At 47.0% G+C, this 15,737-nt stretch overlaps 1 protein-coding gene across 2 annotated transcripts in view; it reads right to left on the bottom strand.

Moving 5' to 3' along the window:
* Positions 1 to 15,737, bottom strand: part of ccdc120a (coiled-coil domain containing 120a) — a 61,694-nt gene that overhangs the window by 42,814 nt on the left and 3,143 nt on the right. The window contains exon 1 of one of the 2 annotated variants that reach the window (XM_075475872.1): positions 5,218 to 5,276. The exons of the other annotated variant lie outside the window; for it this stretch is intronic. The gene's annotated coding sequence lies outside the window, so the exon portion shown is untranslated. Of the gene's footprint in view, positions 1 to 5,217; positions 5,277 to 15,737 lie in introns of those variants that run through there. 2 annotated transcript variants of the gene reach the window in all.

Genomic DNA, 15,737 nt, shown 5'->3' with positions numbered 1-15,737 from the left:
CTCCGCCCACATGGCGGAGGAGCATGTTCTGACTCAGGCCTTCAAACCTAAACCCATCTAACCTAAACCCAGATAACCTAAACTCAGCTAACCTAAACCCAGCTAACCTAAACTCAGCTAACTTAAACTCAGCTAACCTAAACCCAGCTAACCTAAACTCAGCTAACTTAAACTCAGCTAACCTAAAGCCAGCTAACCTAAAGCCAGCTAACCTAAACCCAGCTAACTTAAACCCAGCTAACCTAAACTCAGCTAACTTAAACCCAGCTAACCTAAACCCAGCTAACCTAAACCCAGCTGACTTAAACTCAGCTAACCTAAACCCAGATAATCTAAACTCAGCTAACCTAAACCCAGCTAACCTAAACTCAGCTAACTTAAACCCAGCTAACCTAAACTCAGCTAACCTAAACCCAGCTAACCTTAACCCAGCTGACTTAAACTCAGCTAACCTAAAGCCAGCTAACCTAAACCCAGCTGACCTAAACCCAGCTAACTTAAACCCAGCTAACCTAAACCCAGCTAACTTAAACCCAGCTAACCTAAACCCAGCTAACTTAAACCCAGCTAGCTTAAACCCAGCTAACTTAAACCCAGCTAACCTAAACCCAGCTAACTTAAACCCAGCTAACTTAAACCCAGCTAACCTAAACCCAGCTAACTTAAACCCAGCTAACTTAAACTCAGCTAACCTAAACCCAGCTAACTTAAACCCAGCTAACCTAAACCCAGCTAACCTAAACCCAGCTAACCTAAACCCAGCTAACTTAAACTCAGCTAACCTAAACTCAGCTAACTTAAACCCAGCTAACCTAAACCCAGCTAACTTAAACCCAGCTAACCTAAACCCAGCTAACTTAAACTCAGCTGCCCTAAACCCAGCTAACCTAAACTCAGCTAACCTAAACCCAGCTAACATAAAGCCAGCTAACCTAAACTCAGCTAACCTAAACCCAGCTAACTTAAACCCAGCTAACCTAAACTCAGCTAATCTAAACCCAGCTAACCTAAACCCAGCTAACTTAAACCCAGCTAACCTAAACTCAGCTAACCTAAACCCAGCTAACCTAAACCCAGCTAACTTAAACTCAGCTAACCTAAACCCAGCTAACCTAAACCCAGCTAACCTAAACTCAGCTAACCTAAACCCAGCTAACTTAAACCCAGCTAACCTAAACTCAGCTAACCTAAACCCAGCTAACCTAAACTCAGCTAACCTAAACCCAGCTAACTTAAACCCAGCTAACCTAAACTCAGCTAACCTAAACCCAGCTAACCTAAACCCAGCTAACTTAAACTCAGCTAACCTAAACCCAGCTAACCTAAACCCAGCTAACCTAAACTCAGCTAACCTAAACCCAGCTAACTTAAACCCAGCTAACCTAAACTCAGCTAACCTAAACCCAGCTAACCTAAACTCAGCTAACCTAAACCCAGCTAACTTAAACCCAGCTAACCTAAACCCAGCTAACCTAAACTCAGCTAACCTAAACCCAGCTAACCTAAACCCAGCTAACCTAAACCCAGCTAACCTAAACTCAGCTAACCTAAACCCAGCTAACCTAAACCCAGCTAACCTAAACTCAGCTAACCTAAACCCAGCTAACTTAAACCCAGCTAACCTAAACCCAGCTAACCTAAACTCAGCTAACCTAAACCCAGCTAACTTAAACCCAGCTAACTTAAACCCAGCTAACCTAAACCCAGCTAACTTAAACTCAGCTAACCTAAACCCAGCTAACCTAAACCCAGCTAACCTAAACTCAGCTAACCTAAACTCAGCTAACTTAAACCCAGCTAACCTAAACTCAGCTAACCTAAACTCGGCTTTTTTAGAGTTTTAGATGAGCACATTTAAAGGAAAGTCTTAGTTTAAACTGAAATTCAGCTCGTATTCTTCTGCTGACCTCTGATCAAACTGAGAATAAGATCAGAGCGAACAGCGCTGAGAACAGGAAGTGGAGCCCAACAGGAAGTGGAGCCCAACAGGAAACAGGAAGTAGGAAATGAGCGATGAAAAGGAGGGAAACGAGCTGGAGTCTCTGAATCAGAAGTAAAACCAGAAGAATGGAAACGATGAGAACTGAATGCATCCAGTCACAGACCTCAATCTGAACCAGGTTCTGGTTCTGGCTCACCATCAGAACCCTCAGAACCCTCTTAGAACCCCCTCAGAACCGCAGTGAGCCTCCTGAGTTCTCTCTGAGCTGATACCGTTCTCTTCTGGGTTAGACGGATCCGACATGTTCTAAACATGGAGGTCAACATAACCCCGCCCCCAGATGCCACAGGTCAACATAACCCCGCCCCCAGATGCCACAGGTCACCATAACCCCGCCCCCAGATGCCACAGGTCACCATAACCCCGCCCCCAGATGCCACAGGTCACCATAACCCCGCCCCCAGATGCCACAGGTCAACATAACCCCGCCCCCAGATGCCACAGGTCACCATAACCCCTCCCCAGATGCCACAGGTCACCATAACCCCGCCCCCAGATGCCACAGGTCAACATAACCCCGCCCCCAGATGCCACAGGTCACCATAACCCCGCCCCCAGATGCCACAGGTCACCATAACCCCGCCCCCAGATGCCACAGGTCACCATAACCCCGCCCCCAGATGCCACAGGTCACCATAACCCCGCCCCCAGATGTCAGAGGTCAACATAACCCCGCCCCCAGATGTCAGAGGTCACCATAACCCCGCCCCCAGATGTCAGAGGTCAACATAACCCCGCCCCCAGATGTCACAGGTCAACATAACCCCGCCCCCAGATGTCAGAGGTCAACATAACCCCGCCCCCAGATGTCACAGTTCACCATAACCCCGCCCCCAGATGCCACAGTTCACCATAACCCCGCCCCAGATGTCACAGGTCACCATAACCCCGCCCCCAGATGCCACAGGTCAACATAACCCCGCCCCCAGATGTCACAGGTCACCATAACCCCGCCCCCAGATGTCACAGTTCACCATAACCCCGCCCCCAGATGTCACAGGTCACCATAACCCCGCCCCAGATGTCACAGGTCACATAACCCCGCCCCCAGATGTCACAGTTCACCATAACCCCGCCCCCAGATGTCACAGGTCACCATAACTCCGCCCCCAGATGTCACAGTTCACCATAACCCCGCCCCCAGATGTCACAGGTCACCATAACCCCGCCCCCAGATGTCACAGGTCACCATAACCCCTCCCCAGATGTCACAGGTCACCATAACCCCGCCCCCAGATGTCACAGGTCACCATAACCCCGCCCCCAGATGTCACAGGTCACCATAACCCCGCCCCCAGATGTCACAGGTCACCATAACCCCGCCCCCAGATGTCACAGGTCACCATAACCCCTCCCCAGATGTCACAGTTCACCATAACCCCGCCCCCAGATGCCACAGGTCACCATAACCCCTCCCCAGATGTCACAGTTCACCATAACCCCGCCCCCAGATGTCACAGGTCACCATAACCCCGCCCCCAGATGTCAGAGGTCAACATAACCCCGCCCCCAGATGTCACAGTTCACCATAACCCCGCCCCCAGATGTCACAGTTCACCATAACCCCTCCCCAGATGTCACAGTTCACCATAACCCCGCCCCCAGATGTCACAGGTCACCATAACCCCGCCCCCCAGATGTCACAGGTCACCATAACCCCGCCCCCAGATGTCACAGGTCACCATAACCCCGCCCCCAGATGTCAGAGGTCAACATAACCCCGCCCCCCAGATGTCAGAGGTCACCATAACCCCGCCCCAGATGTCACAGGTCACCATAACCCCGCCCCCAGATGTCAGAGGTCACCATAACCCCGCCCCCCAGATGTCACAGGTCACCATAACCCCGCCCCCAGATGTCAGAGGTCAACATAACCCCGCCCCCAGATGTCACAGGTCACCATAACCCCGCCCCAGATGTCACAGGTCACCATAACCCCGCCCCCAGATGTCAGAGGTCAACATAACCCCGCCCCCAGATGTCACAGGTCACCATAACCCCGCCCCCAGATGTCACAGTTCACCATAACCCCGCCCCCAGATGTCACAGGTCACCATAACCCCGCCCCCAGATGTCACAGGTCAACATAACCCCGCCCCCAGATGTCACAGGTCACCATAACCCCGCCCCCAGATGTCACAGTTCACCATAACCCCGCCCCCAGATGTCACAGTTCACCATAACCCCGCCCCCAGATGTCACAGTTCACCATAACCCCTCCCCAGATGTCACAGTTCACCATAACCCCGCCCCCAGATGTCACAGGTCACCATAACCCCGCCCCCAGATGTCACAGGTCACCATAACCCCGCCCCCAGATGTCACAGGTCACCATAACCCCGCCCCCAGATGTCACAGTTCACCATAACCCCGCCCCCAGATGTCACAGTTCACCATAACCCCTCCCCAGATGTCACAGTTCACCATAACCCCGCCCCCAGATGTCACAGGTCACCATAACCCCGCCCCCAGATGTCACAGGTCACCATAACCCCGCCCCCAGATGTCAGAGGTCAACATAACCCCGCCCCCAGATGTCACAGGTCACCATAACCCCGCCCCAGATGTCACAGGTCACCATAACCCCGCCCCCAGATGTCAGAGGTCAACATAAGCCCGCCCCCAGATGTCACAGGTCACCATAACCCCGCCCCCAGATGTCACAGGTCACCATAACCCCGCCCCCAGATGTCACAGGTCAACATAACCCCGCCCCCAGATGTCACAGGTCACCATAACCCCGCCCCCAGATGTCACAGTTCACCATAACCCCGCCCCCAGATGTCACAGTTCACCATAACCCCTCCCCAGATGTCACAGGTCACCATAACCCCGCCCCCAGATGTCACAGGTCACCATAACCCCGCCCCCAGATGTCACAGGTCACCATAACCCCGCCCCCAGATGTCACAGGTCACCATAACCCCGCCCCCAGATGTCACAGGTCACCAACAACAACCATCAATACATTACTAACCAATCCGAGCTCAGCTGGTCAGAGCTCAGCTGGTCAGAGGTCAGTTGGTCAGATGTAAACAAACAGCTGACAGATGAAGTCTTTGTTTACATTTTAGTTTTCTTCTTTTTTCACAAACAAAGTTTAACAGTCGTGACGTCATGTTTACAAACATTCTTCTGTTGGTAAACATCCCCTCTGCCTCACACAGGTGAGAAAACAAACAAACAAACAAACAAACAAACAAACAGCCGATTACCTGCATCAGCTGTCCTCAACCCGGGATAAAGGCTGGTTCTGACCCGGGATAAAGGCTGGTTCTGACCCGGGATAAAGGCTGGTTCTGACCCGGGATAAAATGATGGTTCTGACCCGGGATAAAGGCTGGTTCTGACCCGGGATAAAGACTGGTTCTGACCCGGGATAAAGGCTGGTTCTGACCCGGGATAAAATGCTGGTTCTGACCCGGGATAAAGGCTGGTTCTGACCCGGGATAAAATGCTGGTTCTGACCCGGGATAAAGGCTGGTTCTGACCCGGGATAAAATGCTGGTTCTGACCCGGGATAAAGGCTGGTTCTGACCCGGGATAAAATGCTGGTTCTGACCCGGGATAAAGGCTGGTTCTGACCCGGGATAAAGGCTGGTTCTGACCCGGGATAAAATGCTGGTTCTGACCCGGGATAAAATGCTGGTTCTGACCCGGGATAAAGGCTGGTTCTGACCCGGGATAAAATGCTGGTTCTGACCCGGGATAAAGGCTGGTTCTGACCCGGGATAAAGGCTGGTTCTGACCCGGGATAAGATGCTGGTTCTGACCCGGGATAAAGGCTGGTTCTGACCCGGGATAAAGGCTGGTTCTGACCCGGGATAAAATGCTGGTTCTGACCCGGGATAAAGGCTGGTTCTGACCCGGGATAAGATGCTGGTTCTGACCCGGGATGAAGGCTGGTTCTGACCCGGGATAAAGGCTGGTTCTGACCCGGGATAAAGGCTGGTTCTGACCCGGGATAAAGGCTGGTTCTGACCCGGGATAAGATGCTGGTTCTGACCCGGGATGAAGGCTGGTTCTGACCCGGGATAAAGGCTGGTTCTGACCCGGGATAAAGGCTGGTTCTGACCCGGGATAAAATGCTGGTTCTGACCCGGGATAAAGGCTGGTTCTGACCCGGGATAAAATGCTGGTTCTGACCCGGGATAAAGGCGGACTGCTCGGTTCTTCTCTCGGAGTTTCTGAGTCTCTGAGCCTCCTGACGTCACATGTCAACTTCCGCTTCAATCTTTCAAAATAAAACCGGAAGGACAGAAAAATATAAAACCTGAAGCTTGTTGTTTTTCATTTATTCAATTATTATCAGTGGTTAGTTTACAGAATAAATAATAATAATACTAATAATTAATAAATAAAAATGTTTATATTTAACCATCTGATCACTGATTTAATAACTTTAACTTCTGAAACTCTCAGCTTTAAACTTAAATAACCAGAGAAGAAGAAACGATGGTTTTCAATAGAAACTCAGAATGAAACAGAGACTCATACAGAGCGAGGTCAGCTGATCAGTATCAGCTGATCGGGTCAGCTGATCAGAGGTCAGCTGATACTGATAACCCAGACTTTCAGGATGGGATTTAAATGGCACCACAGCGCCCCCCTGTGGTCACAAACAGCGGTGCTTGTTCTGATTTCCAAAATAAAAATGTCCTAAAACAAACCTTAAAACTACAGAAAGTTCTGAATTAAAGTGTTTTCTGAGCTGCTGTTCTCTATAAGTCATCATTAAAAGCTTCTCGTCTCCTCAGAAAATAACCGACTCTGCTCCTCACCAACATTTCCACCAGTTGACCTCAACTCAACTTTATTTATAAAGCCTTTTAACACAGCGGTGGCTGAAACAAAGTGCTGTACAACACGAAATACAATACAAAAACAACAATAAACAACAACAATATTAAAACAATACAAACAATCAAACAGAAACAGAGTCTCATGCTGGGTTAAAAGCCAGAGAATAATAATATTGGTTTAAAAAATGGGTTTTAAAAATTTAAATTTAAATTTAATTTAAAATTAAAAAATTTAAATTAAAAAATGTGTTTTAAGACGAGTTTTAAAAAGGGCAGTGAAGGGCCTGTCTGATGTAAAATGTGAGGTCGTTCCACACTGAAAAAAACAACTCATAAGATTCACTTAAAAAACCCTTTGTAAGTATTTGCACTGAAATGATTTAAGTAATATTTAATGCTGCAATATCAAGTAAATTTTACTTACCATAAAACAGTTTAGAAGATATTAAGTAGCTTTACTTAATTACATCTAAGTTTTAAGTTATATTTATTTAAACAAATGAAGTAAAGTCTACTTGTTTTCCATAGGCAGGAACATCGTTTTACTCAGAAATGTAAGTAAATGTTATATATCTGTAGTATTTGCTGTTATGAAGTAATTTAGTAGATTTTAACGATACACTTTCAGAGTAAAGTTTATGTAGTATTTCTAGGTTTATGTACATACAACTATTAAACATTTAAATTGTATGAGGAAACCTAAGTAAAACTTAGTCTTCCCCCATAATTCATGTATTACGTTAATAAAATGTTTAATTTTACTTAAGAAGCTCGAGTTCTCACTGAATCTTAAACATACAAGGTAGAGATTATGTTACTCTAATAGAGTTTACTTCACTTTTTTCAGTGTGCAGGAGGCTGACTGCTTTAACCCTTTGTCCTACGGGTCAAAAATTACCCATAATGCCTTGTGTACACCAAGAGCGACCTACGCTACCTGAGCGCCGGAAATGATTATTTCTCTCTGGAGGGTGAGCGAACTGAGCGGATTCCAGCGATTAAACTCAAGCTAACTTTATGGTAATGAGCTATGACGCGGTTCGGCGAAAACCAATGACAATCCACAGATTGTAGGGGTCCGACAATCCGCGGGGTTCGCGGAAACAGACGTGTAAACTTTGGTTCCTAGTTCCCACGTCCTTTAAACATGGCTGCTGAAAAATGAATCGCAGCGGTGTCCGCCCACCAGATACTGTACAACCCCACAACATTATAATAACAACGATGTCCTGGTTTATATTTATATTTATGTACAGATGTATATTTATATGTACAGATATATATTTATATGTACAGATATATATTTATACTTATGTACAGATATATATTTATATGTACAGATATATATTTATATGTACAGATATATATTTATATGTACAGATATATATTTATACTTATGTACAGATATATATTTATATGTACAGATATATATTTATATGTACAGATATATATTTATATGTACAGATATATATTTATACTTATGTACAGATATATATTTATATGTACAGATATATATTTATATGTACAGATATATATTTATATGTACAGATATATATTTATACTTATGTACAGATATATATTTATATGTACAGATGTATATTTATATGTACAGATATATATTTATATGTACAGATGTATATTTATATGTACAGATATATATTTATATGTACAGATATATATTTATATGTACAGATATATATTTATATGTACAGATATATATTTATACTTATGTACAGATATATATTTATATGTACAGATATATATTTATATGTACAGATATATATTTATACTTATGTACAGATATATATTTATACTTATGTACAGATATATATTTATATGTACAGATATATATTTATACTTATGTACAGATATATATTTATATGTACAGATATATATTTATATGTACAGATATATATTTATATGTACAGATATATATTTATACTTATGTACAGATATATATTTATATGTACAGATATATATTTATATGTACAGATATATATTTATATGTACAGATATATATTTATACTTATGTACAGATATATATTTATGTACAGATATATATTTATATGTACAGATATATATTTATATGTACAGATATATATTTATATGTACAGATATATATTTATATGTACAGATATATATTTATACTTATGTACAGATATATATTTATGTACAGATGTATATTTATATGTACAGATATATATTTATGTACAGATATATATTTATATGTACAGATATATATTTATATGTACAGATATATATTTATATGTACAGATATATATTTATATGTACAGATATATATTTATATGTACAGATATATATTTATACTTATGTACAGATATATATTTATGTACAGATGTATATTTATATGTACAGATATATATTTATGTACAGATATATATTTATACTTATGTACAGATATATATTTATACTTATGTACAGATATATATTTATACTTATGTACAGATATATATTTATGTACAGATATATATTTATATGTACAGATATATATTTATATGTACAGATATATATATTTATGTACAGATATATATTTATATGTACAGATATATACTTATATGTACAGATATATATTTATATGTACAGATATATATTTATATGTACAGATATATATTTATATGTACAGATATATATTTATATGTACAGATATATATTTATATGTACAGATATATATTGCAGCACTTGTGTTAGTTTAGGGTGAGATTTTTTTTGTTCTGTATGTTTTGTTGTCAGTTTTGATTTTCTAATGTTTGTAAATTTATAACTGAAAAAAAAAAAGAATTATTGATTCATAACAAACACAAAGTCAGGACGGGTTCAGTCAGGTTTTATGGACCCAGAACCAGGTTCAGAACCAGGTTCAGAACCAGGTTCAGACTCTTTGGGCAAACAGAATCCAAACTCCATTTCCCAGAAGTCTTTTCTGTGAGAGGCTGAAGTTCTGCTGCAGCAGGTGGTCTCACAGTTCTGGACCTGGATCTGGACCTGGATCTGAACCTGGATCTGAACCTGGATCTGGACCTGGATCTGGACCTGGATCTGGACCTGGATCTGAACCTGGATCTGGACCTGGATCTGAACCTGGATCTGAACCTGGATCTGGATCTGGATCTGGACCTGGATCTGAACCTGGATCTGGACCTGGATCTGGACCTGGATCTGGACCTGGATCTGGACCTGGATCTGAACCTGGATCTGGACCTGGATCTGAACCTGGATCTGGACCTGGATCTGGACCTGGATCTGAACCTGGATCTGGACCTGGATCTGAACCTGGATCTGGACCTGGATCTGGACCTGGATCTGAACCTGGATCTGGACCTGGATCTGGACCTGGATCTGGACCTGGATCTGGACCTGGATCTGGACCTGGATCTGGCCAAAACCCAGGACACACACACACACATACACACACAGGGCACCCGGGGGTTGAAAGGTTATTGGCTGCCTGGTTGGAGCTCTCAGCCAATCAGCTGTGAGGACTGAGGTTGGGATTTTCTTCAGTGTTGCCGAGCAGAGAATCAGCTGACCTACATTCATCCTGCTGTCACACATCTGAGGCTCAAAGGCACGGCGGCAGAAGCCATCTTTGTATCTCTGTGAGGACCGGATCAGAACCAAATCCTGAACCCACATACGGATCAGAGCCAAACCCTGAACCCACATACGGATCAGAGCCAAACCCTGAACCCACAAACGGATCAGAACCAAACCCTGAACCCACATACGGATCAGAACCAAACCCTGAACCCACATACGGATCAGAACCAAACCCTGAACCCACATACGGATCAGAACCAAACCCCGAGGCCCACAAATGGATCAGAACCAAATCCCGAGGCCCACAAATGGATCAGAACCAAATCCCGAGGCCCACAAATGGATCAGAACCAAACCCCGAGGCCCACAAATGGATCAGAACCAAACCCCGAGGCCCACAAATGGATCAGAACCAAACCCCGAGGCCCACAAACGGATCAGAACCAAATCCCGAGGCCCACAAACGGATCAGAACCAAACCCCGAGGCCCACAAACGGATCAGAACCAAACCCTGAACCCACAAACGGATCAGAACCAAACCCTGAACCCACAAACGGATCAGAACCAAACCCTGAACCCACAAACGGATCAGAACCAAACCCTGAACCCACATACGGATCAGAACCAAACCCTGAACCCACAAACGGATCAGAACCAAACCCTGAACCCACAAACGGATCAGAACCAAACCCTGAACCCACAAACGGATCAGAACCAAACCCTGAGGCCCACAAACGGATCAGAACCAAATCCCGAGGCCCACAAACGGATCAGAACCAAACCCTGAACCCACATACGGATCAGAACCAAACCCTGAACCCACAAACGGATCAGAACCAAACCCCGAGGCCCACAAACGGATCAGAACCAAACCCTGAACCCACAAACGGATCAGAACCAAATCCCGAAGCCCACAAACGGATCAGAACCAAATCCCGAAGCCCACAAACGGATCAGAACCAAATCCCGAGGCCCACAAACGGATCAGAACCAAACCCTGAACCCACAAACGGATCAGAACCAAATCCCGAGGCCCACAAACGGATCAGAACCAAACCCTGAACCCACAAACGGATCAGAACCAAATCCCGAGGCCCACAAACGGATCAGAACCAAACCCTGAACCCACAAACGGATCAGAACCAAACCCCGAGGCCCACAAACGGATCAGAACCAAACCCCGAGGCCCACAAACGGATCAGAACCAAACCCCGAGGCCCACAAACGGATCAGAACCAAACCCCGAGGCCCACAAACGGATCAGAACCAAACCCCGAGGCCCACAAACGGATCAGAACCAAATCCCGAGGCCCACAAATGGATCAGAACCAAACCCTGAGGCCCACAAATGGATCAGAACCAAATCCCGAGGCCCACAAATGGATCAGAACCAAACCCCGAGGCCCACAAACGGATCAGAACCAAACCCCGAGGCCCACAAACGGATCAGAACCAAATCCCGAGGCCCACAAACGGATCAGAACCAAATCCCGAGGCCCACAAACGGATCAGAACCAAACCCTGAACCCACAAACGGATCAGAACCAAACCCTGAACCCACATACGGATCAGAACCAAACCCTGAACCCACAAACGGATCAGAACCAAACCCTGAACCCACAAACGGATCAGAACCAAACCCTGAACCCACAAACGGATCAGAACCAAACCCTGAGGCCCACAAACGGATCAGAACCAAATCCCGAGGCCCACAAACGGATCAGAACCAAACCCTGAACCCACATACGGATCAGAACCAAACCCTGAACCCACAAACGGATCAGAACCAAACCCCGAGGCCCACAAACGGATCAGAACCAAACCCTGAACCCACAAACGGATCAGAACCAAATCCCGAAGCCCACAAACGGATCAGAACCAAATCCCGAAGCCCACAAACGGATCAGAACCAAATCCCGAGGCCCACAAACGGATCAGAACCAAACCCTGAACCCACAAACGGATCAGAACCAAATCCCGAGGCCCACAAACGGATCAGAACCAAACCCTGAACCCACAAACGGATCAGAACCAAATCCCGAGGCCCACAAACGGATCAGAACCAAACCCTGAACCCACAAACGGATCAGAACCAAACCCCGAGGCCCACAAACGGATCAGAACCAAACCCCGAGGCCCACAAACGGATCAGAACCAAACCCCGAGGCCCACAAACGGATCAGAACCAAACCCCGAGGCCCACAAACGGATCAGAACCAAACCCCGAGGCCCACAAACGGATCAGAACCAAACCCCGAGGCCCACAAACGGATCAGAACCAAACCCTGAGGCCCACAAATGAATCAGAACCAAATCCCGAGGCCCACAAACGGATCAGAACAAAACCCCGAGGCCCACAAACGGATCAGAACCAAATCCCGAGGCCCACAAATGGATCAGAACCAAACCCTGAGGCCCACAAATGGATCAGAACCAAATCCCGAGGCCCACAAATGGATCAGAACCAAACCCCGAGGCCCACAAACGGATCAGAACCAAACCCCGAGGCCCACAAACGGATCAGAACCAAATCCCGAAGCCCACAAACGGATCAGAACCAAATCCCGAGGCCCACAAACGGATCAGAACCAAATCCCGAGACCCACAAACGGATCAGAACCAAATCCTGAACCCACAAACGGATCAGAACCAAACCCTGAACCCACATACGGATCAGAACCAAACCCTGAACCCACAAACGGATCAGAACCAAATCCTGAACCCACAAACGGATCAGAACCAAACCCTAAACCCACAAACGGATCAGAACCAAACCCCGAGGCCCACAAACGGATCAGAACCAAACCCTGAACCCACAAACGGATCAGAACCAAACCCTGAACCCACAAACGGATCAGAACCAGGGTTAGACTCGGAGTATTTACTGGGTTAGGGTTAGGCTCGGAGTATTTACTGGGTTAGGGTTAGGCTCGGAGTATTTACTGGGTTAAGGTTAGACTCGGAGTATTTACTGGGTTAAGGTTAGACTCGGAGTATTTACTGGGTTAGGGTTAGGCTCGGAGTATTTACTGGGTTAGGCTCGGAGTATTTACTGGGTTAGGGTTAGGCTCGGAGTATTTACTGGGTTAAGGTTAGACTCGGAGTATTTACTGGGTTAGGGTTAGGCTCGGAGTATTTACTGGGTTAAGGTTAGACTCGGAGTATTTACTGGGTTAGGGTTAGGCTCGGAGTATTTACTGGGTTAGGGTTAGGCTCGGAGTATTTACTGGGTTAGGGTTAGGCTCGGAGTATTTACTGGGTTAGGGTTAGGCTCGGAGTATTTACTGGGTTAAGGTTAGACTCGGAGTATTTACTGGGTTAGAGTTAGACTCGGAGTATTTACTGGGTTAGGGTTAGGCTCGGAGTATTTACTGGGTTAGGGTTAGGCTCGGAGTATTTACTGGGTTAAGGTTAGGCTCGGAGTATTTACTGGGTTAAGGTTAGGCTCGGAGTATTTACTGGGTTAGGCTCGGAGTATTTACTGGGTTAAGGTTAGGCTCGGAGTATTTACTGGGTTAGGCTCGGAGTATTTACTGGGTTAGGGTTAGGCTCGGAGTATTTACTGGGTTAGGGTTAGGCTCGGAGTATTTACTGGGTTAGGGTTAGGCTCGGAGTATTTACTGGGTTAAGGTTAGGCTCGGAGTATTTACTGGGTTAGGGTTAGGCTCGGTGTATTTACTGGGTTAAGGTTAGGCTCGGAGTATTTACTGGGTTAAGGTTAGGCTCGGAGTATTTACTGGGTTAGGCTCGGAGTATTTACTGGGTTAGGGTTAGGCTCGGAGTATTTACTGGGTTAGGGTTAGGCTCGGAGTATTTACTGGGTTAAGGTTAGACTCGGAGTATTTACTGGGTTTGTTGGAAGCGTGTTCTGATGAGGGCGGAGCCGTCCCAAAGAGGGCGCAGCCGTCCCAAAGAGGGCGGAGCCGTCCCAAAGAGGGCGGAGCCGTCCCAAAGAGGGTGCAGCCGTCCCAAAGAGGGCGGAGCCGTCCCAAAGAGGGCGGAGCCGTCCCGATGAGGGCGCAGCCGTCCCAAAGAGGGCGCAGCCGTCCCAAAGAGGGCGGAGCCGTCCCGGTGAGGGCAGGCTGTGACATCACATACCGTCTGACTGAAACCGGGACCTGTTGGTCCTGTTGGACCTGTTAGTCCTGCTGGACCAGTTGGTCCTGTTGGACCTGTTGGACCTGTTGGACCTGTTGGACCTGTTGGTGCTGTTGGTCCTGCTGGTGCTGTTGGACCTGTTGGTCCTGTTGGACCTGTTGGACCTGTTGGACCTGTTGGACCTGCTGGTCCTGTTGGTCCTGTTGGTCCTGTTGGACCTGTTGGTCCTGTTGGTGCTGTTGGTCCTGCTGGTCCTGTTGGTCCTGTTGGTCCTGTTGGACCTGTTGGTCCTGTTGGACCTGTTGGTCCTGCTGGTGCTGTTGGTCCTGTTGGACCTGTTGGACCAGTTGGTCCTGTTGGACCTGTTGGACCTGTTGGACCTGTTGGACCTGCTGGTCCTGTTGGTCCTGTTGGACCTGTTGGACCTGTTGGTCCTGTTGGACCTGTTGGACCTGTTGGACCAGTTGGTCCTGTTGGTCCTGTTGGACCTGTTGGCCCTGTTGGACCTGTTGGACCTGTTGGACCTGTTGGACCAGTTGGTCCTGTTGGTGCTGTTGGACCTGCTGGTCCTGTTGGACCTGTTGGACCTGTTGGACCAGTTGGTCCTGTTGGACCTGTTGGACCTGTTGGACCAGTTGGTCCTGTTGGACCTGTTGGCCCTGTTGGACCTGTTGGACCTGATGGACCTGTTGGACCTGATGGACCTGTTGGTCCTGTTGGACCTGTTGGACCAGTTGGTCCTGTTGGTCCTGTTGGACCTGTTGGCCCTGTTGGACCTGTTGGCCCTGTTGGACCTGTTGGTCCTGCTGGCCCTGTTGGACCTGTTGGTCCTGCTGGTCCTGTTGGTCCTGCTGGTCCTGTTGGTCCTGTTGGTCCTGCTGGACCTGCTGGACCTGTTTGTCCTGTTGGACCTGTTGGTCCTGCTGGTCCTGTTGGTCCTGTTGGTCCTGCTGGACCTGCTGGACCTGTTGGACCTGTTGGACCTGTTGGTGCTGATGGACCTGTTGGACCTGTTGGACCTGTTGGTGCTGATGGACCTGTTGGACCTGTTGGTGCTGATGGACCTGTTGGTGCTGATGGACCTGTTGGTCCTGTTGGTGCTGATGGACCTGTTGGTCCTGTTGGTGCTGATGGACCTGTTGGACCTGTTGGTGCTGATGGACCTGTTGGACCTGTTGGTCCTGTTGGTCCTGTTGGTCCTGCTGGATCTGCTGGACCTGTTGGACCTGTTGGTCCTGTTGGTCCTGTTGGACCTGTTGGACCTGTTGGTCCTGTT

This window comes from Odontesthes bonariensis, chromosome 10 (assembly GCF_027942865.1).
Source record: "Odontesthes bonariensis isolate fOdoBon6 chromosome 10, fOdoBon6.hap1, whole genome shotgun sequence".
NCBI classification, from domain to species: domain Eukaryota; kingdom Metazoa; phylum Chordata; class Actinopteri; order Atheriniformes; family Atherinopsidae; genus Odontesthes; species Odontesthes bonariensis.
This window is presented reverse-complemented; position numbering and strand designations above follow the sequence as displayed.